This window comes from Leuciscus leuciscus (assembly GCF_965113295.1).
Source record: "Leuciscus leuciscus genome assembly, chromosome: 14".
Taxonomy (NCBI): domain Eukaryota; kingdom Metazoa; phylum Chordata; class Actinopteri; order Cypriniformes; family Leuciscidae; genus Leuciscus; species Leuciscus leuciscus.
The window spans coordinates 18,566,265-18,591,359 of record NC_138738.1 but is presented as its reverse complement, the minus strand read 5'-3'; the positions used below and the strand labels follow the sequence as shown (position 1 = coordinate 18,591,359).

Sequence of the window (25,095 nt, the reverse complement as noted above, 5' to 3'; positions counted from 1 at the left end):
TAATGGAGCCCGGCTCAAAAGGTTGCATGTGCCATACTAACAGATGCCATTTTACTAGTCCTGCTATTTTGTTATGAGGCTTGTTGGCTTAAAAACATAGCAACCCAAAAGCCTAGATCATAGCCTCAGAGGAGAGGTAGATCTTGGCCTGTTAAATGATATCTTGCTGAGAGACGCAACCAGAGTAGCTGTGCTATTTGTTTCTGCACCAGCACTGTGCCAGCCATTCCTGTGCCTCATTGGCTTTAGGATGGATCAGCGAGATGGACCCATTTCTGGAAAACATTTTCAGGCTTAAATCACAAATATGGAGCTTTTTAGAGCTAAACAAAGTGGCAAATTCACTGCTTTGGTTGTAGCTGTGGAAAAAATGTGAACCAACCATTTACATTTTTATGTGTGAAAATGAGTCCTATGGCTTTTTAAGAGCTAAAACTGATCACATCAGCCCTAAATAAACTTGAAAATTATATTTGAAAGAAATAACCCCTGGCAATTAATCTTTGAAATAATTCATTCATTTTTAAAATATTATAGAAATACAATTATTTTTACTATTTTTATTTTAGTAAATTGTACTTTTTTTTCATAACCTTAACCAATGTTGTCATGCACATTCTGTAATGCAGTTACAATACAGGTTTCATGGTCATCAAATGTTGTTTTGGGTTTCTTTATTTTATCCTGTGTTGATCTGTTTGGTTTTTATACTGTGTAGGGCCCTGTTTAAACCTGGTATTAAGATGCGTTTCGGTCGATCGGATCACAAGTGAACGATGCTAAATACAGGTGTACACACTTTTAGACAGGGTCTAAAACATTTTGAGCTTGTCCAATTTTGACCACTTCCAGAGGTAGTCGAAAACACATTTCGACCGGATTGCTTCGCTCATGTGGTCGAAAGCGTAAAAGCCATAAAAGACCACCTGCTCTCCACCTACTGCCTTAATGCGTAAATATTATGGGTAGCGCGCTAGCCAGATGGGATTTAAACTTTGTCGGCATTAAGACCAATGTTCCCACAAATTTTTTTTCTTGCTGAGCGAAACTTTTCTCTATAGGCTCTATGCACGATCGCTTCCGCATTTTGTCTCAGCCCGCCCAGTTACATCCGGTGCTGCGTCGGAAGCCATTTTTGCATTCGGTGGAGATAATGGCAAATTATACTCGCTGTTTACAAGAACTTCCAGCAGTTAACGTGAATGATGTTAACAATATTGTGAGGTAGTTAGCTGTCACACCGAAGAGAAAGAAAGAGAAGGGCTTTAAATGATATATTTCAAGGGACATCAACAACTTTGAGGGTGAGTGTTCTCTCATATCATGCAAAATCCGACTAGCGAATCGTTTTCTAAAATCGTTGTCTCCGTTTCTAAGAAAATTAATTTTATGAAAGTTTTGCAGCTAGTACACTTCGCTTTAGAACGCGCTATGCAGAAGACGCTGGCTGAGATTCTACCGGAAATACGTCAGCAGCGTTCGTGCATTTAGCGTATTGGGCGGACATTTATCGCCACCTGAGCAAAAACGTTCTTTATACCAGACCTGTACAGCGTATGTAAAACGCACACACAAAAAAATGGTTTCATCATGCAGCCATTTCTATGTTATTTGACCCTTGATGTAACTTAGTGGTATTAAATCATATTTTTTAATTAAGAAGTCATTAAATGAAGCACATTTTAGGTTACCTGAGAATTTTGTAGGCTACCAGATTCGAGTACCAGTCATTATTTATCATTTAAAATCATTTACAAAATCTCCTGCTGGACAGTCCAATTCTTTACAGTAATATAATATAGTATAAAAAAATAATTTAAAAAAGCAGTTACACTGACATGGTTTGGGAGAACAATAAAGTGTTTTTGTACAGTCAATTATTTGGCTACAGGCAGCATTAAACCATCAAAATTAAATGAGTGTTTATTGCTTATGAATTTCCAATATTTTCTTTATCAGGGGTTTTCAAACTTTTTAATGGCAAGGAGCCCTAAACAATCCTAAACAATTAGGCTTATAATATAATAAAATATAGGCCTAATCAAATATAATAAATAGTAAAAAGTATTTAACTAATTTAAGTATTTAAAGTGATTAGTTTAAATGCTTCAATTTGTTTTAATATTATATTAGTTTAATATGAAAACAAACTGAAGCATTTAAATAGACCTAATAGCTAAATATTTTCAAGAAAAGTGTATATGTGAGCTCTCTTTTATATTCATCTAAACATCCCTGAATCCCTTTTGTTTGAGGACGAAAAACATACCAAGCACAATGTTCTCTCACCATTCCTGATTTCTAACACGCACTCATCACATTCAGCGTGGTGTTGCAGCTATCAGAGCGTGCGCATTCACATGTAAATTGCGTCCATTAGATCAAAAGATCTGAAAAAACAAAACATACATTTACATAGACCCTCCCCTCGAATAAATCAGGCCTGAAGTGGTTGAAAGTGGGAAAAAAGAGAGAGATTAAAACACCAGGTGTAAACAGGTATGTGTCTCATCTGGGATATGATCAACCAAAACACATCTTAATATCAGGTGTAAAATAGTTTTTTTAAATTATTTTTTTAAAGGTACTCTAAGCGATGTTCGAAGTATTGTAAAACAAAACGGAAGCTAGCTCGACCCTCCCTCCTCCTCATCCTGTCCCCTCCCCCTCCCTTCCGTGCTTCCTGAAACAGTCATGAACCATTTAGAAAAAACAAACTGGATTTATCCACCTGTCCAGCAAAAAAACTCCTTTTGAATGCTTTTCGATGTAAATTCGGGACTACACGTTCCTTGTCCTTTTCCCTATTCTTTGTTATTTGTTCATCAGAACGTCGTCTCTTTGGTCGTGTGTCGGCCATATCAAAATTCTCAAGAATATACCATTTTAACGTTAGTCGTTGTTAGGACATCTCTCCTCTAGCTAACTTCCCTCTTCATGCTTCTCTCTCCTCCACTCCCCAAACCCCCCTTCATGTGCACGCACACTAACCCCCCAACCCCCACCCCCAAATCATTCTTGTCGGTTATTGGCTGGAACACTGTTTGTTATGTTTCGTGGCCAAGGCTGGGCCAGTTTTTTTTTGTTGCCGTTTGTGGAGCCTGGGCTGTCTACAGCGACCACGTTTTTTACAGTGTGTTCAGGGGACACGCAGCTAGCGGATAGTGAGGAGATGTTTGCGGGATGTGACAACAAATGTTTTGGCCTAAAAAAACGCGTAACATCGCTTAGAGCACCTTTAATGTTCAAAAATGTAATATAAATTAAGATTCACAGGTTTAGTGTCTGCTGTCACTCTCTAATTGCAAAGTTAACATTGAGTTCCCAAAAATCACTAATCTTTGGATTGATTTAAAAACCTCTTAAAGTGCAATAATAGAAAGTGTTATTATTGCAAAGTACAATGAAAAAAAAAGTGGAGCCAGAGAGGAATTAGAAAGAGCTATAATGAGTTATTAAATAGAGGAGCAATGTGTTCTGAGGTCTATAGAGAATAAAATGACCCTTTTGATTTGCCATTGCTGGCATTTTAAACTAATTCTCCTTCCATTATTGGCTTTCCATTGAATTTGGTAGGGGTCTGTCTCAAACATAGGGAAGGGAAAGCGTGGAAAGGGTGTATTGTCTTATAAAATGGAAATACATTTGATGGAATCATGCTAAGTTAAAACCTTTGGAAATACTTAAAATACTTTTCCATCATTAATTAATAACTACACAGGAACAAATGAGTAATGCACTATTAATATTCAAGTAAATATAATAGCACTCAGTTGAATGCAGTAGTTCACTATTAGATAATCAGTAACTACTTTTTTTTTTTCTTACCTCCCAGAGGACTACTAAGAACTATATACAGGTTCATAATTAATGTGAATAATGCATAATGTATAATTAATTCTGAAGTGAAGATCATGGTAACCCCTACTAATGACTGAAGTATTACAAAACCCTTTAGAAGGGATTATACTTGGATCAGTATTCTAAAGTGGAAAAACATGATAACTTCCTATTATAATAGTGACGGAAGTCATTGCAAGCATTTGAGATTTTTTTAAGGTTTTGTGTAGCAATTCCTTCTGATCACCAAAGCAGCATATTATAATTATTTCTGAAGGATCATGTGACACTGAAGACTGGAGTAATGATGCTGAAAATGTAGCTTTGCCATCACAGGAGGAATTAATTACATTTTAAAAGATATTAAAATAGAAAACGTCTTTTAAATAGTTGTAATATTTCACAATATTGCTGATTTTAGGGTATTTTTTCAGCCTGGGTGAGAATAAAAGACTTCTTTCAAAAACATTATAAAATCTAACAGACACCAAACTTTTGAACATAAGTGTGTGTATCATAATATAGTTGGGTTAATGACATGGTGCATTCATTTGTTCAAAAATACATTAAATATGCAATTCTTACACTAGCATTTAAAAAAAAATATTTTTTTTTTTATTTGTAATTGGCCCAGTTATTTTTGCTGTAATTTTCAATGAGAAATGGTTATTAAATAAGCATTTCACAAACGAAAAGATACTTCATCTCATCTCATTTGATTTGATTTGTTTTCTCTGGAACTTGGTGGACACAAACCAATCGTTTGTCCTTCTGCATGATATTTGTCAGAAAGTTTTATTGCCGAGAGGGACACACACCTGCTGTGCTCTCTTACCACAAGAGGATGCAAAGAATATAGTTTGTGTTTGGCACTGTCTCTTCTGGGGACAAGAATGTCGGCTTCCTGGGTGGAGCAGACAGGCCCTCTCTCTGACCACAGTTGCCTCTGTACAGTGAACGTGTTCCCCAGCTCACGTGGCTCACAGTCGGGATTAATTGCCACCGAGCCCTCTGTGATCCAGGAATGCAATTACCTACTGACCCAAATCATCTACTTGGCAGGAAGTCTTTATCCCTCACACCGTGCTGCCAACACCTGCCAGTAGACACTTCTTTCCCCGCTCTCTTTTTATTTTTTTTCTCTCTCCCTCTCCCTGTGTCATCCAGCTGATGTCTGGCAAAGGACGCTCTCGTCAAAAGCAGCTGTTATTTTCAAAGCAACATCAGTGTTCTTGGAATATGTGAATGTCACGGAGTCATATTAAAGCAGTAAGCTATTAGACTCCATGTTTTATAGTGATTTTACAACACATTTGATACAACACGCCAGTGTTAAAAAACGAATACATTTAAAAAAATACATTTATAATTAATCATTTTAAGAATATTCTTGCACATGTACTCACCACTTTATTAGGTACACCTTGCTAGTAACGTGATGAACCTCCTTTTGCCTTCATAACTTCCTTAATTCTTTGTGGCATAGATTCAATAAGGTGCTGGAAACATTCCTCAGAGATTTTGGTCCATATTGACATGATGGCATTAGGCAGTTGCTGCAGATTTGTCGGCTGCGACTCTCCCGTTCCACCACATCCCAAAGGTGCTCTATTGGATTGAGATCTGGTGACTGTGGAAGCCATTTGAGTAAAGTGAACTCATTGTCATGTTTAAGAAACCAGTTTGAGATGAGGGTCGGTAAAGTCTCACCAAAGCTGCATTTATTTGATCACAAATAGTGAAAAAAGCACAAATATTGTGAAATATTACAATTTAAAACAGCAAAGCTGAATTGTCAACACTCATTTCTCCAGTCTTCAGTGTCACATGATCCTTGAGAAATCATTTTGTAATGCTGATTTGGTGCTCTTCAGGATTATCTGATGAATAGAAAGTTCAAATTTTTTTGTAAGAATGTAAAATTCTTTACTGTCACTTTTGATCAATTGAGTGCAACCTTGTTGAATAATAGTACTCTTTTCTTTACCAAAAAATCTTTCTGACCCCAAATTCTCTCTCTCTCACACACACACACACACACACACACACACACACACACACACACACACACACACACACACACACACACACACACACACACACACACACACACACACACACACACACACACACACACACACACAATCAATTATTTTATTATCATAGATTATATTTGGTCAAAGGTGTGGATTCGAACATGGCCAAACCAGACAGAGTCAATAAGTTTCTTACACAGAAATGAATTCCAATGAAATAGTGAGTCATCAGTCATTAATAAACATTCAGAAGTTTTTGGCTGCATTGAGGTTAACCATATGATTCTGGGCTTCTTTTGAATAGTCTCTGTGGAAAATGATTCACAAGTGTGAGGTTTGTTCTCTGAGCTTAATGATCTGATTTGTTCGGTCTCATAGCTTCTGCTCCTCGGTTACACTCATCAGAACATTTTGTCTCTAAACTATTTGGATCATTTGGAGTCAAATGCAAGCGCCGGCTCTGTGTTAGTGAGAATTGGCAGTCGCTATTATTTTGTTTTACTTTCCTGGACCTTTCTTTGACTGCGTCAGCGGTCCTCATCTATAACCTCTGTAATGATTTCATATGGGAGAGTGAGAGTGGGAGTGGGAGTTTTCATTCAATAGATGTTCTCAAGCCGTTCCTTTTGTGCCGTTGTGAAACGGAATAAAAGAGTTTGGCTAGAATCCTAGTTGTATCATCAGCGATGGCAAACAACAGTCCTTTAGTTCCTTTAATGTTAATGAATGAACTAAAATAATAAATGTCTACTTTATGTGCCCCACTCTCATCTTATAGAGATCAAAGGCTAGAAAATTACCAAAAAAAAGCCATTCACTCGTGTTCAGTCACTGTTGCTATTTTCAAATCATTATATTGCATTTAGATCCGTATTGTGAGTTAGAACTCATTTAGTCTAATGGAGATTTATTTAGCTGAACAGTAAACACTGATTTGTTTTTTACTGATTTGTTTACTGTGTCTCTATGCCTTATTAATAAATAAAATAAATATTCAATTTTATTTATTTATTAATTAGAACATAGAAAAATAATGAATAAATTACAGTATGACAATTATAGTACATATACCACATCGTCGTTATACTATAATTGTATTGTGCTTCACATTTTAAATTACTTTTAATATTTTACCCCAAAATGAACATTGTGCCATAATTTACTCATGCTCATTTTATTCCAAACCCATATGACTTTCTTTCTTTCATGAAAAGAAAAGATTGATAGAATGTCCACACTTCTCTTTTCAAAACAATGAAAGTAAATGGAGACTAAAATCTGTCAAAACTTAAAAAGCACACTGGAAAGTATTTGTTATATTCCAAACCCTCTAAAGCCATACAATAACTGTCAAATTTAAGTGAAATTTAAGAAATATAAATTTAAGTGTGAGACATTTCCATGCACAAATATGTGCAAGTGCAAATGAGAGGTACAGCAGAGGGGGAGATTATCAGCGAATAACAGCTTACATTTTTTGGTCTATTAGTCATCTAATGCTTTCAATAAATTCCGAAGATTAAAAAAAAAAAAAAATGCATGAGTTGTATATGTTGTGTATGCATGAGACCCTTTTTATATGCGGGTAGACCCTGGTCACAATTCCTTGTCATTGTATGTGTTAATTTTTGGGTGAACTGTCCCTTTAATGTATTAAGTAGAAATTTCTTCATCTGTATTCAAAAACTTAATGAACTCTTAGCTTTGTTTGCATGTTTACGTAATCTGTTTCTAATTTCTGAGCTTGGTCATATACTGAAATGAGTCAGAGATGCGGCACCCCAGAGAAGTGTGGAAAAAGTAAGTCAAAGATTTCCAGTGTAGCCCCCCTCACCAAACATGGGCAGAAGACTTCACGAAATAGAAGACTATTACTGGCTATATTAGGGGCCTTGGTTGTTTTGTGCCATTATAAGCTTAAACCCTGACAAACAGGATTAAGCACACCAAAAATACAAATTCATATTTTCAAAGAACTCCTAACTGACGCATTATTGGATAGATTGGGATGATCCGAGGTATTCCAGCGAGAGCTAAGAAGGATCATGCTGAATCCAAAGAGCTCAGCAGTAAAAGCCTTTTTTCCTAGGGTGCTTGCCTGCTCTGTTCCAAATTTTTGGCTAGAAAGAGATGGGAGAGCGTGAGATTACAGCTGTCCTGCAGCTCTGCATGGATGCTGTTTGGGGCCAGGGCTTCCTAGATCACTGCCCTTGACACTACAGAGAAATATCCAGCCAAGGCCTCAAAGCTGGTCAATTTCTCATTATGGTTTGAGTTATATCATCGTCCTATTTAGGATAATGGAAAAAAGAGAGGGAATGAAAACAAACTACAAAAGGTCAAACAAAGGGTTTAAGGCATTGTCCTGCAGCATTAGGGCTTAAAAAAGGGCTGAAAGCGCAGACATGCCATTAAACGGAGAATTGTGTTGGATGGTTTTGAGTGAAATTTATTTGTTGAGTATAGCAGCTAAAAGGATAAAAGCCTGGTTTATACTCCACACATGTGCATTTGTTTTGCTTGTTGCAAAAACATTGATGACTCATGATGGCTTTGGGTCTGTTTTACTCAGTCATTCTCTTTAAGAATCTGACCTGTGGGAAACAGTCACATGTCCCATGTTCCAAAACAGTGGCAGCCCTCACTCACAGCTGTGCGGATCTGGGTGTTTTTGGGCTACTGGGCAAGCTGGAATGTTAAGGTCAAAAGATGTTAACATAATCAGCTTTAAATAATACTGTCTTTACACTTCAATGGTACCACAGAAGCTACTTTTAAACAAAAAAAAGTGAATTATGGACAGCTTAATGTTGCACAGAGGCACTGTATTTTATGGACAAAAAAGAAAAAGAAAAATGTCATCTTGTCCAATGTCTGTCAAACAATGTGTAAACGACTATGAAAACAAATATAGTAGGCCTAATTGGTTCTGTGTAGTTTATGCTATAAGTTATGTGCAAAAATGGTTTAAAATATAAACACCTGCTGCTTGTCCAGTTTTAAAGCAAAAGTTAAAATCACTAAATTGTGAATAATTGTGAAAAACTAATGCACAAAAATGTTACATTTAAATCTACCCCAACAACTTTTTTTTTTTGTTCAAATGAAATTGCTACCTTTATTTTTAAACATGTTTAAACTTTACAGAATTCGCTAAATGAGCGCTAGCTTGTTAAAAGCTGGCGCTCGTTTAGCGAATTCTGTAAAGTTTAACGCAGGCACGCGTCAGGATGAGCAGGCAAAAAGGAAACACTCTTCTCAATTTACAGTCTCAGACTAGGATATCGGGGTCAAATGTAAGTTATGCGCTGGAGAAAACATGTTTCCATTGTATTGTAAACATCATACGCAGTTTGTCAAAGCACCGGACAGTGCAAACCACCTAAAACCATGCTTATGAGTTAAAGGTGGGGTATGTAATTCTCGTTTTTGGCCATTTTTTCAAAATCACTTAAAATCCTATTCCTAACCCACTTACAGCCACTGAGTTAGAAGCACTGAAATAAAAATTAAGCAATTTAATCATCTGTGGAACGGGCAGGACTTGAAAAACTCCAGCCAATCATTTCCAAGACCACCTAGAATCATTGGACAGTAAGTGCGTCAATCAAACGGTCGTACCATCCCCCCCTCCCCCATCCATGTCCATGTTCTTTGAATGGGTGGAGTCAAAGGAAAGAAGGTAGGACCATTTGAGTTGTGTATTTTCAAAATCTGCAGGCCGTTTTGCAAATCACATACCCCACCTTTAATAAAGCACGCCGCTTACTGTAAAGCATTCAAATGTTTTGGACAAATGCACCTTCCCCGCTGCAGCGAGTCTGACCTCTCTCTGCTATCTTTCAAATGCGTTTTGTCAATAAAAATGTTGTCAAGTTAAGTCATGGTGGTTTTCCGATGACAGTGCACAGACCCGATTAGTCGATATTGAAATTCATTGTTGATTTTTTTTCATTATCGATTGCATCAAGTTGTACGCCTAATTTATTATATATATATATATATATATATATATATATATATATATATATATATATATATATAATAAATGAGAAAAATCTAAAACTGGACTAAATGACTCAGTTGTAGTATTACTAGCTGCAAGTGACATCTAAAATACCAACGTCATGAAACTAGCTACATAATAATATAGCCTAATTATAATAACTATTCTATTTTAATATATTTTAAAATGTAATTTATTTCTGTGATGACTTATTTTCAGCAGCCATTACTCCACTGTCGACTGTCATATTATATTTCAATAACTATTTTAATATGCTGATTTGGTGCCCACATTTCCTCTTATTATCACAAGTGAAACCAGTTGTGCTGTTTAATGTTTTTTGTGGAAATGTGAGAGATTTTATTCAGGATTCTATGAATATAAAGTATAAAATTATATTTGTTTGAAATATAAACCTGTTGTAACATTGTAAATGTCACTTGTTTTGATCAATATAGTGCATTTTTGCTGAATAAAAGTATTTACTAATTTAATATTAATAAAGAAAATCGTACTCACCCTAAACTTTTGAACCGTACAGCAATATAAATATCAATCTGTTTTTTAATGAATGAAAATAAAATTCCATCATGCAAATATAGATGATAAACTATTTACAATTAGATGTACCAGTGACTTGCAGTCTGTTGGAGTTTCTAATTTTTAAATCTCATATTTTAATTCAGCAGTTTTTGTTATTCTTTATTAATTTTTAGCATCTTATATGGCCATTTGGTACTCTTTTGTTAAATACTGAGTTGAAATGGAAGGCGGAGAGACACAGGAAGAGGGCTGGATTTTCAAATCCCTGCACTGTGGGTCCAAATATGGAAGGAAAGTTTCTGGTAACTGAACAGTTTAGCTAATATTCCTTGCATTGTGGACATTCCTGCATGCTCTTAACCTAGGAATGGACGGGTGGGCGGGGAGAGGGTGAGCTTACTGAACATCCTGAACATGCAAGCCAAAAGAATAACCTCAAAAATGAGAGTTATTAGTTTGTCCAGCTGTTTTAGTGTTTTATAAAAGTCCTTGTTGTGATCCACAATCCTACTTACTGGAGGGCAGTCCATCATGTTAATGGCTGAGGCTGATAGGATGTTTTATTGGATGGTGTGAAGTGAATTTGCATCGTGTCAGAGTGTCCCATGAGGATGACAGATGCTGATTTGATAAATTGCATTATACACACCAGTCACTTTCTGAGATCAATGGCGGACTGCATAGAATGTCCTGCCTCATGGTATAGCGCTGTGGGGTATGGTTAGTCCCCAATCTCTGCAAAACACAACACAATACAACACACACACACCCACCTACCAGAACAGACTCTGGAATAGATCTCAGCCAAGCTATTCCTTAGGGTATTCACATCTGTGTGGTTATTGTTAAGGCAGAGCTAAAGCAGCCTACTTTGGAGAATATAATACAAAACAACTGTAACTCCCTGTAGGCTGTAAGCTTGTACTTCTGACAGAGAGTAAATCAGGACTTCTTCGTGTTGCACTTCTAATAAGCGAATTTTAATGATTTAGACACATTAAGTGCATCAACACTAAACCAATAGTCTAAATAAAAGCATGCGTCTCCTGAAGCCCTTTGACTTCAAAAGAAACATCTTAAAATGTTCGTATGAATGATTTAAGCCTATGGCAAGACGAGAGACCGGCCGAGTCAATGGCACATCAATCTTTCACAACTTAACATACGCCTGTCTAACTGAGTTTGGCAATGCAGAATATTCCCTGGAAACAATGGAATGGCCGGAAAGAATGTAGGCAAAATTATGGGGAATACGACCGAGAATTACAGAGGACATAATGATAGAAGAAACACATGAAATTTTGGAGGAAGCAAAGTGCAAGAAGAATTTAGGGCTCGGATGAAATGCAAGTCGGTTTTTAGGATTGTCTCGCGCCTCACTTTATAACAAATTTAGCTGATTGTTTTCCATGTGCTTTGAATTCAGAATGGGCCTGCGTCTCATAGTCATCTTTTTACTAAACAGCATAAAGCCAGCGTTCGATTGCGTTAATGACAAATAAGAATTTCCATGATAAAGTGCGAAAAAAAATCATTTAAAATCTAAAAATACAACATATTTTTCTTACACCTTGAATAAATGTGAGTGTACACAACCTAATCATTATTTTCAAAAACCTTTTTTATAGACTGGGGTCAACTTTGTTTCTATGTTGACTTCTTAAATAGCCCTTTAAGTAAAACACCACCAACATCCCGCCCCTTATACATCCAGAATACCTATTGCACGACTATTGACAAATTAGCCAATCACCATAACATCTCAATGATTGACATAAAATTCAATCAGTGAAAAAGAAATATATATATTTTTGGGTGTTTTAATGGCTTTATATTATTATATTATACAATTTTTGTTATCAAGGATATGTTTGGGGTCAATTTGACACTCCCATGGATGATCTCAGGATGCCTCACTGTTTGCACAACGCAGGACTCATGGTAGCGTTCACCTTTTTTTCTCTGGACAGTCGGTTTTCCAGATGTCCCAAACAGTCGGAAGGGGGCTTTATCAGAGAAAATAACTTTGCTCCAGTCGTCTGCTGTTCAATACTTGTAATTCCTGCAGAATTTTAATCCATCTTTGATGTTTTCTTGGAGAGAAGTGGCTTCTTTGCTGTTCTTCTTAACATCAGGTTGTTGTCCAAAAGTCTTGGTCTGGCTGTGTGTGCAGATGCACTCGAAACCACCTGCTGACAATATTGAGCAGTTCTACACTGGTGGTGACACGATTCTATAGCTGATTCCTCAGGAAGAGACAGTCCTGGTGCTTGCTGGACACTCTGTGACGTCCTAAAGCCTTCTTTACTGAAGCTGAATCTCTCTCCTGATCTGGTAAATGGTTCTTTCAGGTGCAATATTCTTTGCAGCTATTTCCTTACATGTGAGGCCATTTTGATGCAAAGTCACCATGGCTGCACATCTTGCTTTGGAGGTAACCATTGCTAACACAAGAACACAATGATTGGAAGCACTTCTTCCCTCCTTTTATAGCAATCTTGTGCTGATGATATATGATTAGATTGCCACGGCCAAAAACAGTGAAATTTGGGGTTTTGTGATCAAGTTTATTGGCCAATAAAGCTTTTGGAAAATATGTCAAACGCATCTGATAACTGCTCAATAATATAGAAAAATGTGAATCAGCATCACAACAACTGAAGCAGAAAACTTTGCAAAACTCAAAATTTATGTCACTGCCAAAAACTTGTGGCCACGGCATTACCTTGTTGTAGGAAGCGGGACCCTAATAACGTTCCATTTTTGGAAGGTAATGTCTGTTTGTGGTTGAGAGATAACGGGAGGGTCAACACTTGGAGTCTCATAAGGCATTCTCAAGAATGCCTTCTAATCAGGGTTAGGGTTGGGGCGATAGACGATGCCATCGTCCATCCCGATGGCTGACAGATTGTTTCCATGGTGACGCGACATGCTTGGCACGTGATTCACCACAGCCAAAATAGCGCTGTATGACAGATGTAACGCTTTTATTTCTAAATATTAACAAACTTGCTTACCATGTCATCAACTCTCTTCTATTTTGATTTTCAAATACGTGTAAGTGAGTTTGTTTTGTCGTTTAAAAACCTTTATAAATGATCTTGATCTGTAACGGGAGATGGGCGCCGCCATGTTTGTTTGGGCCGCAGTTCAGAGATTCCTGTCTGTTGGATTTATTAAAGCACGTGAATTCATCAGTTTCTCCCGAAATACGTGAAAGTAAGTGGCCGGTGAACTGGGAGAAGAATAGAGTAAACTTTATTGTTACTTACACTGTGTATCTGATATGAATAAAACATGTCAGCAAATATATTTGAATGGATTGTTATTGCTGCTTCCATAGACACAATGACCATTGTGTATTTTACAAATTATAAATGTATTGTTTTGCTATAAATGATATGTATTTAAATGTCTGAAACCTAAAATAAACATTATGTTGTGAATAGTTGTGATATATGACAAGCGCTGAGCGCGTCCGTCTTTGGCTCAGCGCCAGCCATAGTGCAAAAGCACAGTTTGAATCTGGCAGTTATGTCACGTCACTGTACATTCGCTCCTTAGTGGTCAACTGCTGCAGAGCGTGCCAAAATCGAAATTGCTGATGAGATGTAGAGGCTTTAACATCTAGTGGAAAATGAGAATGTTACGTTGTTAACGTCCATCGCCATGTTTCACTGTAGACATCGTCTAATGACAAATTGGTAGACATCGCCCAACCCTAATCAGGGTCCTCCTCAACATTATCCTCTGTACTTTCACTGTCAAAGAATTGAAAACAAAGATAAATTGTTTAGAAGGCTTCTGTGGAAGCTTTCATATGTTTTCTCTTCCCCCTATGTTTGGTGAACTATCAGTGTTCTCGCAAAAATGTTTTGCCCTCCCCCACGGCACAAAATATCAAAGTTCTTCGGAAGAACTATGTTTTCCCTTCCCTGGAAATATCTAATTGACACTGGAAATATCTAAGTTTTTGTGAGAATTATGATTCCCCCCTCCACCATGTCGTGTGAACAGTGGTTCTCGCAATACTACCGGTATGTTAGGTTAGGGCCCTAAAGCAGAAGAACGTTTTTTGAAGATATCATACATACCTCAATATCATACAAAACAATCAAAACAAATGAGTGTAGCATTTTGATATTTGTACTTTTCCTTTAGTGTGTAATACAGCTGTTTGTGCATTTGAATTCCACAAAAGAGACCCACTGAACCACTCGAGGCTAATGGGAAATAATAGGAAGTTAGGGTAGGGAATGACTTTTTCAAAATAATCCAGTTACAACAAGTTGAGTCGTTGAGTTCGCTCGGATCAGTTCTGAAAAGATTTGGTTCAAAAGTAGGATTTTTTGAGAATTTTTGTTTCCATTCGTTAAGCATTTTTGTCTTTTTGTACCCATACAGTTCCAGTTTCCATTTACTTTCATTATTAGAAAGAAAAGACTGTCCGGGATATTCTTCAAACATTCTCCTTTTGTGAAAGTACTAGAAAGAACTAATAAAAGAAAGTCGTATAGGTTTGGAAAGACATGAGGCTGAGTAAATAATGATTGTTTTTCCTCAATACAATGAGTCACATATTTTTCAAAGACAGGCTTTCATAATGTTCTTTGAAGAAGAATTATTTGACCAATTACATAAGAGAGGATCGTCACACAGAGGTGAATGCAACAGATTTTTCCCCAGTTATGGATTCAGTTATGGCCACTGGCCATGAAGAATTTATGAGTCTATTTCATTTATTAGTGTTGTCATTCCAACGGCACAGAAACTTTGCCAGCTTTCAGCTAGATTTCTTTGAGTCGTATTTCACTGCTTGTTGGCTGGAGATTCTGAAAATCACATGATGCTTTTCTCCTGCGCTGCTTGAAAAATTGGGTTTAGAGGCAAAAATGTCATGGACTGATTTAGTTTTCTTCAGTTTAATTGCATAATGTCATAAGAGCCAAAAAAACAACAACTTTTTTTTTTAATGAGGCAATGAAATAATCAGAGTGGTTAACTAAAACAAAAACCGTAAAACACAAAACATTTTCATTACTTGAAATAAAATAAACTTTAACTGAAAAAATATCAAATATAAAAAGTATTAAACTAATTTTATTTCAGCTAGTTGCCAAGGAAGGAAACATTTCTCATTTTCGTTTAGGTTGAGGTACTAAATTAACTAAAACTAAAACTTAAAAAAACAAAAATGAATAAAAATGACAAAATTAACAAAAAAAATAAATAAAAAATAAATAAATAATATATATATATATATATATATATATATATATATAAACATCTAATTCAAAATATTAACAATATAGTATATAGATGATACTAAAATAATCTTCAGGATACACTGATATTTTGAGAAATCATTTTCAAATATTTAGGCCTAGTTTCACAGACAGGGCTTAGATTAAGCCAGGATTAGGCCTTAGTTCAATTAGAACATTTAAGTGTGCCTTAGAAAAAACAAAAAAAACAAAACAAAAAAAAACATTACTGGTGTGAATCTTGACACAAAACAACAGCAGTGACATATTTTAAGATATCTCAGTGCAAGTTGCTTTCAGTTAAAACATGCATTTTAAGGCTTAAGCCTTGTCTGTAAAACCTGGGTCTAGAGTAAAATGCTTTATTTTAAAAGGAAAAGAGACGAGTATGTCACTGTTTGTGTAATAGATTTATCTATGGTGCATTGCACTGTCAGTTCCTGGATGGCCTTGAAATGGGCCTTTTGTTGTAACCTTATATGTCATTAATAAAATTTAAGAATTGGTATGGCTGATGAGTTTTTAGACTGTTGGCTTATCTGGCAGGAAACAACTTATTCAATGATATGGATAGCTGGGTGAACACAATGATATATATATATATATATATATATCATTGTGTTCACCCAGCCATCCATATCATTGAATAAGTTGTTTATATATGTTTTTTTTTTGTGTCTTAGCACCCTCAATCAGAGCTTTGAAATTAATGCCTGTGGAGACAGTGCAGATAAAAACATGAAGAGAGTCAGTCAGAAGTGATACCAATCACATGTAGCGCCGCTGCTCCTACTTCTTTTTCCCGGCGGTCTTCCTCATGTCTTGGCAACGTGGGGAACTGGCAGTGTCAATTTATCAGAGAACAAAAGAGACACTATGTGGGTAGGGAGTGCGTCTGTAGGCCCTTGGAGAGGAAACAGACCCCCTACCTCCTACCTGCGCATTCAAACAGGATGTTCCTCAAACAGACAAGTGGAACCTCATAATTAGCATTTTGGAACTTTTTCTTTTGTTTGTCTTTCCTAGTCTTCTTTTTAAGTTTTCTGTTTATGTTGTTTATATGAATTCGCTGTTATTCCAGAGCTCATTGTCCTAGAAAGTTTAGAGTACAGTTATTATGGCAATACATTATATGTACGGAAGATTTAAAGTGTCTATCGATAGAGATTTTGCTGTTTTGTGTATCACAGTGTGTAAATATAGCGCAGGACTGATAAAAGTTTTTGACATGTTAGAAAGAAATATGCATGAATTTGAAAAAGTTAAGTACTTGCACTGTCAAATACACACTAATGGTAAAATACACACAAAATGATGCCAAAATGCCTGTCTTGGTGAGATAAAACAAAGATAAAATTAAATAAAAATAACAAAACAACTTTATTGTGATGGATATTGTTATCGTGAAATAAGATTCTGGTCATATTGTCCATCCACTCCTAAGTACAATTGAGTAATTGACAAATAACATGAATGTTTTTTTATCAATATTTTATAATACATTTTTTATGAATTTATGAAATTGTATATTTTAGGCGCTATGGTTGAATTCCTTTTTTGATTTATTTAAAAGTACAGTGGATGTGACAAATAAAAAATCATTAATTAGTTTATTAACAAGTACAAATAATCATTGTGGAATAATATGAGGTTCATAGTACAACATTCATATATATATATATATATATATATACACACACACACACATATACATACACACACACACACACACACACACATATATATATACATACATACATATACATATAGACACATATATATAACTGCAGGAAAATACGTTTGATATGAACAATATTAACATCTATTCTTTTCCTTATGTCACCAAGTCCTCATACATTTCTTTGTCTTTCACGTTTAGGTCTGTGATCATCTGGTGATTCATTTTTGCTCCTGAAAAAGAATCAGGTAAATTCAAACACTTAATTTTTTTGCTCTTTCTATCTTCTATCTCTTTCTAATTTTTCTTAATAAATCTCTTACTTCATGAAATCTAACACAAATGATATATTCCCAGTGGGTGGGCCTGACAGTTGTTATAACGTAGAGTAGAAGCCAAGTGGAAGAGTTTTCATATTGTTTTGACTTCATCCATGTGTTTTTTTTTTCTTTCTCAGAAGCTTAAAAGTTGGATGAGCTGGGCTCACCAGTTCATTTTATTCTTTTATGTAACTTTTGGCTGCTTTACATTCTGTACACTAAAAGAGCTGCCTCTGTGCACTCCTGATGTAAAGAGAGGGCAGGAGAGAGGGTTGCTTATATAATCTGACCTGAGTGTCAGAGAGGCCAGGGGCAGGACACAATGTCATCTCTATGATGTAAGCCCTGGTTCCCATCTCACATGATGCGTTCTGTTACGTAACAATCACGTACTTGCAGATGGCCACCTGACTGCCCCTTCCACTTCACTCGAAGGAAGCAGTGTGTCATTGGTTTCCAGGGCAGACTTCATCTGACACCCTCCTTCAGATCTTGAGAGACTGACATGCATGAAATTTACCGGATCCAGTATAACATCAAAATTGACTATTTACTTTCTTAATGCACATTCTTTGTGTTATTCAATAATGTACAGTAGTGTTTTTTTATTATATATTTTTTAAATTGTGAACTGACACAACTCACAAGTATTTATAGTGCATAAGTTTTGTAACTTAAGGCCAATTTATACTTCTGCGTCGAGTGTACGCCGTAGTGTACGTCGTAGGGTACGCACGTAGGCGACGCCGTCGTGAGCATTTATACTTCTGCGAATGTCTGTGTTGCTCTGCAGTTACACCGCCGAAACGCTAGTTGGCGCGGGTGGGTTTTAATGTTCCAGTTCCACTGTGTTTTCATTCCTCGCGGCTGTTTTGAGTTTAGGTTTCTACGAGCAATGGCGACTGAAGGAGTCATACAGATGGCTGTATTTCCGCACTTCTTCAAGCAATCTCTCGGTCACTTGGTTTATTTCCATGGCTCTTCACTGATCTTCGGAATTTAAAAATGGCGGGCGGGCGGTGCAGAGTGCAGAAGATCATTCCGGAAATGGGTAGGAGGAAACGCGATGCTATCCAGCCGACCAATCACAGATCTTGCGGTCCGCGTCGCCGCGACGCGTAGTTACATTTTTGAGGAGGTGCGCGTCAGGGTACGGCGAAGGGTACGACGTATGGTACACGTCAATGCGTATGCTACGCCGTACCTTCTACGCGCACCCGACGCAGAAGTATAAATTGGCCTTTAGTGCCCCTTGACAACACAAATAGGCTGAAAAATTCTGGATATTTTGGGGGGTAAAATGGTTACTGCATTTATAATACAAAAGAATATGGGTAGTTTTGGAGGATTTCAAAGTAGAAATGTGAAGATTATAATTTTATAAAATAACTTACTGTACATCCTTCTGTTAAAACTTGTGTATTACTGTATTTAAGCTGTAAAGCAGTTTAAATAATTTGACAGTTATTTTAGGTGTTTTGTCATTGATGTAATTACACAGAAAATATTTTTTTAATACATTTTTTATGTCTTTTGGCTATTTAAACAGTGAGTATTTTAACTTTTACAAATTGGCCCCATGCACTTTCAATGTAAACACCTCACTGGAACACAGATTTTTTGCTTGTTTTAAAGAAAAGGAGGGACATTTGCAAATCATTTTTTGTGGTAATAAACTTTATGCCACAAATGTGATTCAGTTTAACTTGTACTTAACCCAGAATATCCCTACAAGTCTTCCTTTGCATCGGGAACTCGCATACGTAGCAGCGCACTAGGTTTTGAAACTAGGTTTAATTTTAGATTTGCATGAAGACTCATGTCAAATGTCTGTTGTGATTTTATCATTGTATGATAGATGTGTTTTCATCTTTATGTCATGATGTTATGAAACATATGCCAGTTATTTCAGAGTCGCAGTGAGATCTCTTAGGGCAGGCGCCTCCATTACACTAAATGAATTTGTTTTTGCATGTACTGATAGCACTAAACGCTTCTCACCTCCTAATTGATTTTATCATTCATCTCCGGGGAATGTTGTTCACAGTCATGGATGCTTCTGAAGGAGCCACGTTTCAAACAAGCAGCACAGTGTGGACAATCCACCCCCTCTCCACCCGAAACTAAGATGTTGCCCTTAGAACTAATAATGGGCTTTAGCGCATGCTTCTCCGATTGATCTGCTAAAACTATAAGTGCAAGCAGAACAAATCCCTGTAATAATTGCCTCAGGACGGGAGCCAGTGCCGCGCTAAGAGTGTGTGTGTTTGTGTGTGTGTCGGCTCATAGCGCCACTCACACACATTATCTCTCCACTGTACATATCCTCACAAACCTATTCTCTGAATCATTGTATCAAACTACGCTCTCCACTTCTGTGTCCTTTGTAGTTGGAAGTCCGATATTCTTGAAAACAGGTTAGCTGTGTCTTTTTTCAGAAACATTTTGTTATACACACTCACTCACATATAGATATAGAAACACATATAGAAAGCTACATAAACTCACAGCAGAGAGAGAGAGAGAGAGAGAGAGAGAGAGAGAGAGAGAGAGAGAGAGAGAGAGAGATGGATTAAAAACCTGTACGAGACTGTGACTTGAAGACACTTAAATGTCTTTAATTCGTTTACATTTTATTTTTAATCCTCGTGGTCTGTATGACTTTTTAACCTTACAAATTCTTTCAAAATTTTGCTCTGACCTTATTGAAGTCAGCATGAAATGAAATTTCACCTTACCTATTTTTCTAAATGCATTATAACTCTTTCCCCGCCAGTGTTTTTTTAAAAAAAAGTTCCCATCAAGTTTAAAAATGTGATAATTTTCACAAAGTTTTCATGGCCTCCAGAATATTTTGTTGACTGAATAACTGAACATGCAATATATCAAAAGAAAGAACAGAGCCTCTGGTTCTAAACAAAACAAACAATAAAAAATGTTTTATTCTTCGTGCCTTCTTTTTTTATCAACACTTGAATGTGGGTAAGTTTCATTAAAAAAAGCAAAGTTTTGAACAAAAATCGGAGAAAACTGTGTTTCGTTAAAGACTACAATGTGCGTAAACAATGCTTTTACTGCTTGTTTCTGCTCCTTTTTTCCCTGTGTTTTGAACAGGAGATTCTGTACTCTTTCAGAAGATGCCTACTGTATGACAGTGAAAACTCAGAAAGTCATCAAATAAAAATGTACGTCAATGTCGGGGAAGCGTTGTCTCATAAATAACGGAAAATTTCATCAATGGTGGAGGGGGAAAGAGTTAAATCCATGCCAAAGTTTGACCCTGTAACATTTATGCGAAATGTCATAACCCAATCTTCCAGTGAAATGACAGACTTCTCTCTCTCTTTGAGTGCAACTCCCACATCTCAACATCCAATCAGCAATCGATAAATTGAACCAGTCCCTGCTCTGCATTTTTACTTTTTCCATAATCCATTACACTCGGATGTACTTCACAATATGAAAGAAAAACATTTGTCGCTACTTTAAACCCACTGGCAGATGTTGTTGAAGCTTGTATCACAAAGTAGGCATGAGGTCTGTTCACATCAACACAAATTTTAGAGACAATAATTCAGTCCGAAGATTTGTATAATATACTATAAATATAACAAAAAAGTCCAAAAAGATAATTGACATGAGTGAACTTTTACAGTTTGTAGAAACTTTTTCACTTTGAGACCCCAAACAGAGGTATTGTAACATTTGTCGTGGAGCACATTTGAAGAGTGTTATCAAGTTGAAATGTCGTTTATAATCAGTTTGGGTTTCCTAAGACTCCAAACAGAGTTGATTTTTAGTTTTTGTCCTTATTGCAACTCCATTGAAAGGGACAGAGAGCATTTATTATCCACCAGGCCACACTTAAGTTTTGTTTTTAAGAAGACTCTGTGTCATTTACTCCAATTTAGAATTTTTGTAAAACATTATTTCTCACTTGGATTTACATTGACTTTCCAATAAGACCCTATGTCAAGCGATATAGTAGTTCTTCTTCCCCAGGCCGCCTCGATACTGTCGAAACCATGCCCTTCTCAAACAGAACTGAGGCATCAGTTGTACATGTTCATGTGTGCGTGTGTTTGAGAGCTGACACATGCCCAGTGGTGTTTGTTTTTCAAGGCATGACTTGACCGCTGTTTGGAATTCCATTTGGCTGGCCATCTGAGAGATGAGCTTCAGGGTCCTCTGTCACGTTATGCCTGTACCACTGCTCTGAGCTCGCAGCCAGATATTTGTGTTGTTGAGTTTCTCTGGGGCTGTAGGGCTCCATGTACACAACATAGTCCAAACACTAATCATTTAAAATAGCTCAACTGTAGTCATGCTGCTTTATTGAAGAGGTTGCTAGGAAAAACTGTGGGAAAACTAAGGAAACTAGGAAAAAGTAGGAAAAGCAAAGAACTCCAGCATTTAATAAACATTCTGCACATAATAAAGAACTTTAAAGGGACATTGTGTAGGAATTTCTCCCATCTAGTGGTGAAATTGTATTTTGCATTCAAACGAATAATGCTCTCCAGCGCCTCACTTTTTCAAATGCGCGTTGCATCTACGGTAGCCGTTATGTACCTAAAAGCTATGACAGGATGTCTTATAATAGCACTTCGAGTTTTTCTTCGGGTGAACATGTTTGTTATTTAAAACAAACTGAAACTTGAAACAACGAAAAAAAGAATGTTACAGTATGAACTACTGACTGTCAAAAACATTAACTATGGTAATTAGTAGTAATGCCTTCTTTACTCGTTATATTTTTTGAAGTATGTGCATTGTTAGATATCATCATCATCATCATCAGAGCCTTCTCTAACGTTACTTTACTCAATAGCTGCTATTCATCAAAGAGCCTGTTTAACTTTTAACTATAAATGTTCGACTGTCTATATAATAAAGTACACAACCAAGCAATGAAAAAAAAGCTTGTAATTAAGACTGTAACATTGACTTACCTGTCGAGAAGAAAGCAGGCAACTTCAGGGTCTCTTTTGAAAGCTTTCTCCTGCATTAGCTATCCTGACAGTAACCCTTGTTTTTGTAATCTCCGGTCACGTTTCCTTTTACGATCTATTTTGGACTTTTTCGACGACGAGGACTCCTTATCCTGTGACTCATATGTATGTATGAATGAACGGTGTATAAATAACCGTGCAGTGCAGCCTTTTAAACTTGCCGCGGCAGTGACAAGCGCCTCTCACTGCTCTGCTCCTCCGCTTCTGCTGGCTTCAGTCACGTGACGCTGGCTCTGAACGAAACGCGTTGTGGAAACGCGTTGGCCTAGTACTTTTTGTCCCTCTCTGCTATTATAGTTTTTCAAGATGGCGGAACTACATGGAAGCCTCCGTGGACTTACCCGTCCCATGTATATAAAGATAATAAATTCTTCGTTTACGAGGATTAGTCTGAACATTGGCATAGGTATTTGTACACCATTGAGGGCATATTTATGAATAAAAATATAGATTTTAGATAATAAAATACCTAAAAAGCTACACATTGTCCCTTTAATAATAGCTGAACATTTGCCATGGTACTGAAGTATGATGTTTATTTTAATTCCAGGTTTCCTGTGCTTTCTTGTTATGTTGCACAATTTGGCCCAAAATAACTATTGTAATGTCACTGTAAATAAAAACAAAAATTGTATTTAAGAATATATGGATAATAACAATTTTGCTTTGAAGTACAACTGTCTTAATTCATTTTCAAATGTTAAACCATCAAGCTTTTATTTTGGTGGAAAACAGCAAGGAGCCCTTAAGGATTCTGTTTTGTTGACAACAACATGGATTATAACCGCTTTTCATTACAAGTTGGAGAAGATGGTTGGCGCATGTTGCCTTTCCAAATCCACATTATAAGCGTCACAAACTCAGAGCAGAGATGAGTTCATTTGTAGCAGCATTTACTGTAAAGCGAGTCACTCTGAGACACTGAAACTATTGAGCTGTCATGAGTTGTTTGCGTGTAAAAGAACACAGTGTCCTGTTTCACTCTGAAACACGCAGCGTATATTTATCTAATTCAATTGCCGCCTTTGTGATTTGAAAATCGCCATATCGCAGTTCAGTTTTTATTTCGATTGTGCAACCTTATGCCGTACCATGGTACTTTGATGGTATCAAACAATACCATGTTTTTTGGTAAACCATAGGACTAAATGATCATCTGTTTATATGCTGAGGTATTACCATGGAACATTTGCATAAAACACAGTAATACCACTTTGTGTCTTGTAGTATATTTTAATTTCATAGTCAGTGCACTGAATGAATATTTGGTGTAGAAGTACTGTGAGGTGTCAGTGGACATACGTCTTTCTTGTACTCTTGCTGTTCCAGTGAAAATCTGAGTGGTCATTGCCATGGAAACCCTGGAGAACTATCAGGTACAGGCTTTGGGGTCTTTAAGTTGACGTTGAGGCATTGATGCAGTAGTGACCATAGCGATATGAATGTCTTCTGTACTGTACTCAACAAATCTTACTTAAGTGATAGATGATCAAAATCAAATGACCTGAAACAGATTTTTATTTTATTTTTCAGAGTGTTTTATTATTCATAAACTGACTCTTTCTAAACTGACTATTGGGGACATGTTATGTGTTCAGTATTCACAATGGTTCATTTATTTGTCAATTTATTCAGTAAAACTCTTAGCTTTTAAGGCCATTTCTGAGGTTAAACGAGCCATGGTGGATTAGGTACTCATGACACAACCCACCCGTTCCGAGAGATGTGAGCGGTCCCCAGACACCTATTCACTGAAGGAACTCTGACTTCACTTGAAAGCAAAGCATTCCTATTGCTCTCTTTCCGTAGCTGTCATCCATACTGTCAGAGCATGTGTTTGCATACAAAAGCGACAGTATTATGTGCACATATATATCTACAGATATTTATCTTATGTCGTTTTACTGAAATGATAATAACCTTTGAAAGTACGGCATTGTAACAGGTTATTTTCAGCACAGCTGCCGTGCAGAATGAATTAAATTATTCTCTCAGCAAAATATTCAGTTTGTACATTTCTTTTTAAAATTACTGCAGAGGAATTGTCTAAATAATTTTATGTGCAGTGTTAAACATTCTTTAGCTTGCATTTTTTTTTTTTTAAATCAAAAGATCGTAATTTTTAATGTTTTTGAAAGAAGTTTTTTATGGTCACCAAGGCTACATTTCTTTGATAAAAAAATACAGTTACAGCAAAAATATTTTGAAATACAAATAGTATTACAATTAAAAATAACTGTCTTCTATTTTAATATATTTTAAGATGTAATTTATTCCTGTGTTTTCAGCAGCCATTACTATGGTCTCCAGTGTCACATGATCCCTCAGAAATCATTCTAATATGCTGATTTGGTGCATATTCTATATGCACAATGTGCTGCTTAAATTTTTTGTAG

The 25,095-nt window shown here is 36.5% G+C and overlaps 1 protein-coding gene across 3 annotated transcripts in view; it reads left to right on the top strand.

The window, feature by feature from the left end:
- Positions 1–25,095, top strand: part of lpp (LIM domain containing preferred translocation partner in lipoma) — a 192,281-nt gene that overhangs the window by 13,437 nt on the left and 153,749 nt on the right. For 2 of the 3 annotated variants that reach the window (XM_082190218.1, XM_082190219.1), the window contains exon 2: positions 17,569–17,615. The exons of the other annotated variant lie outside the window; for it this stretch is intronic. The gene's annotated coding sequence lies outside the window, so the exon portion shown is untranslated. The remainder of the gene's footprint in view (positions 1–17,568; positions 17,616–25,095) is intronic. 3 annotated transcript variants of the gene reach the window in all.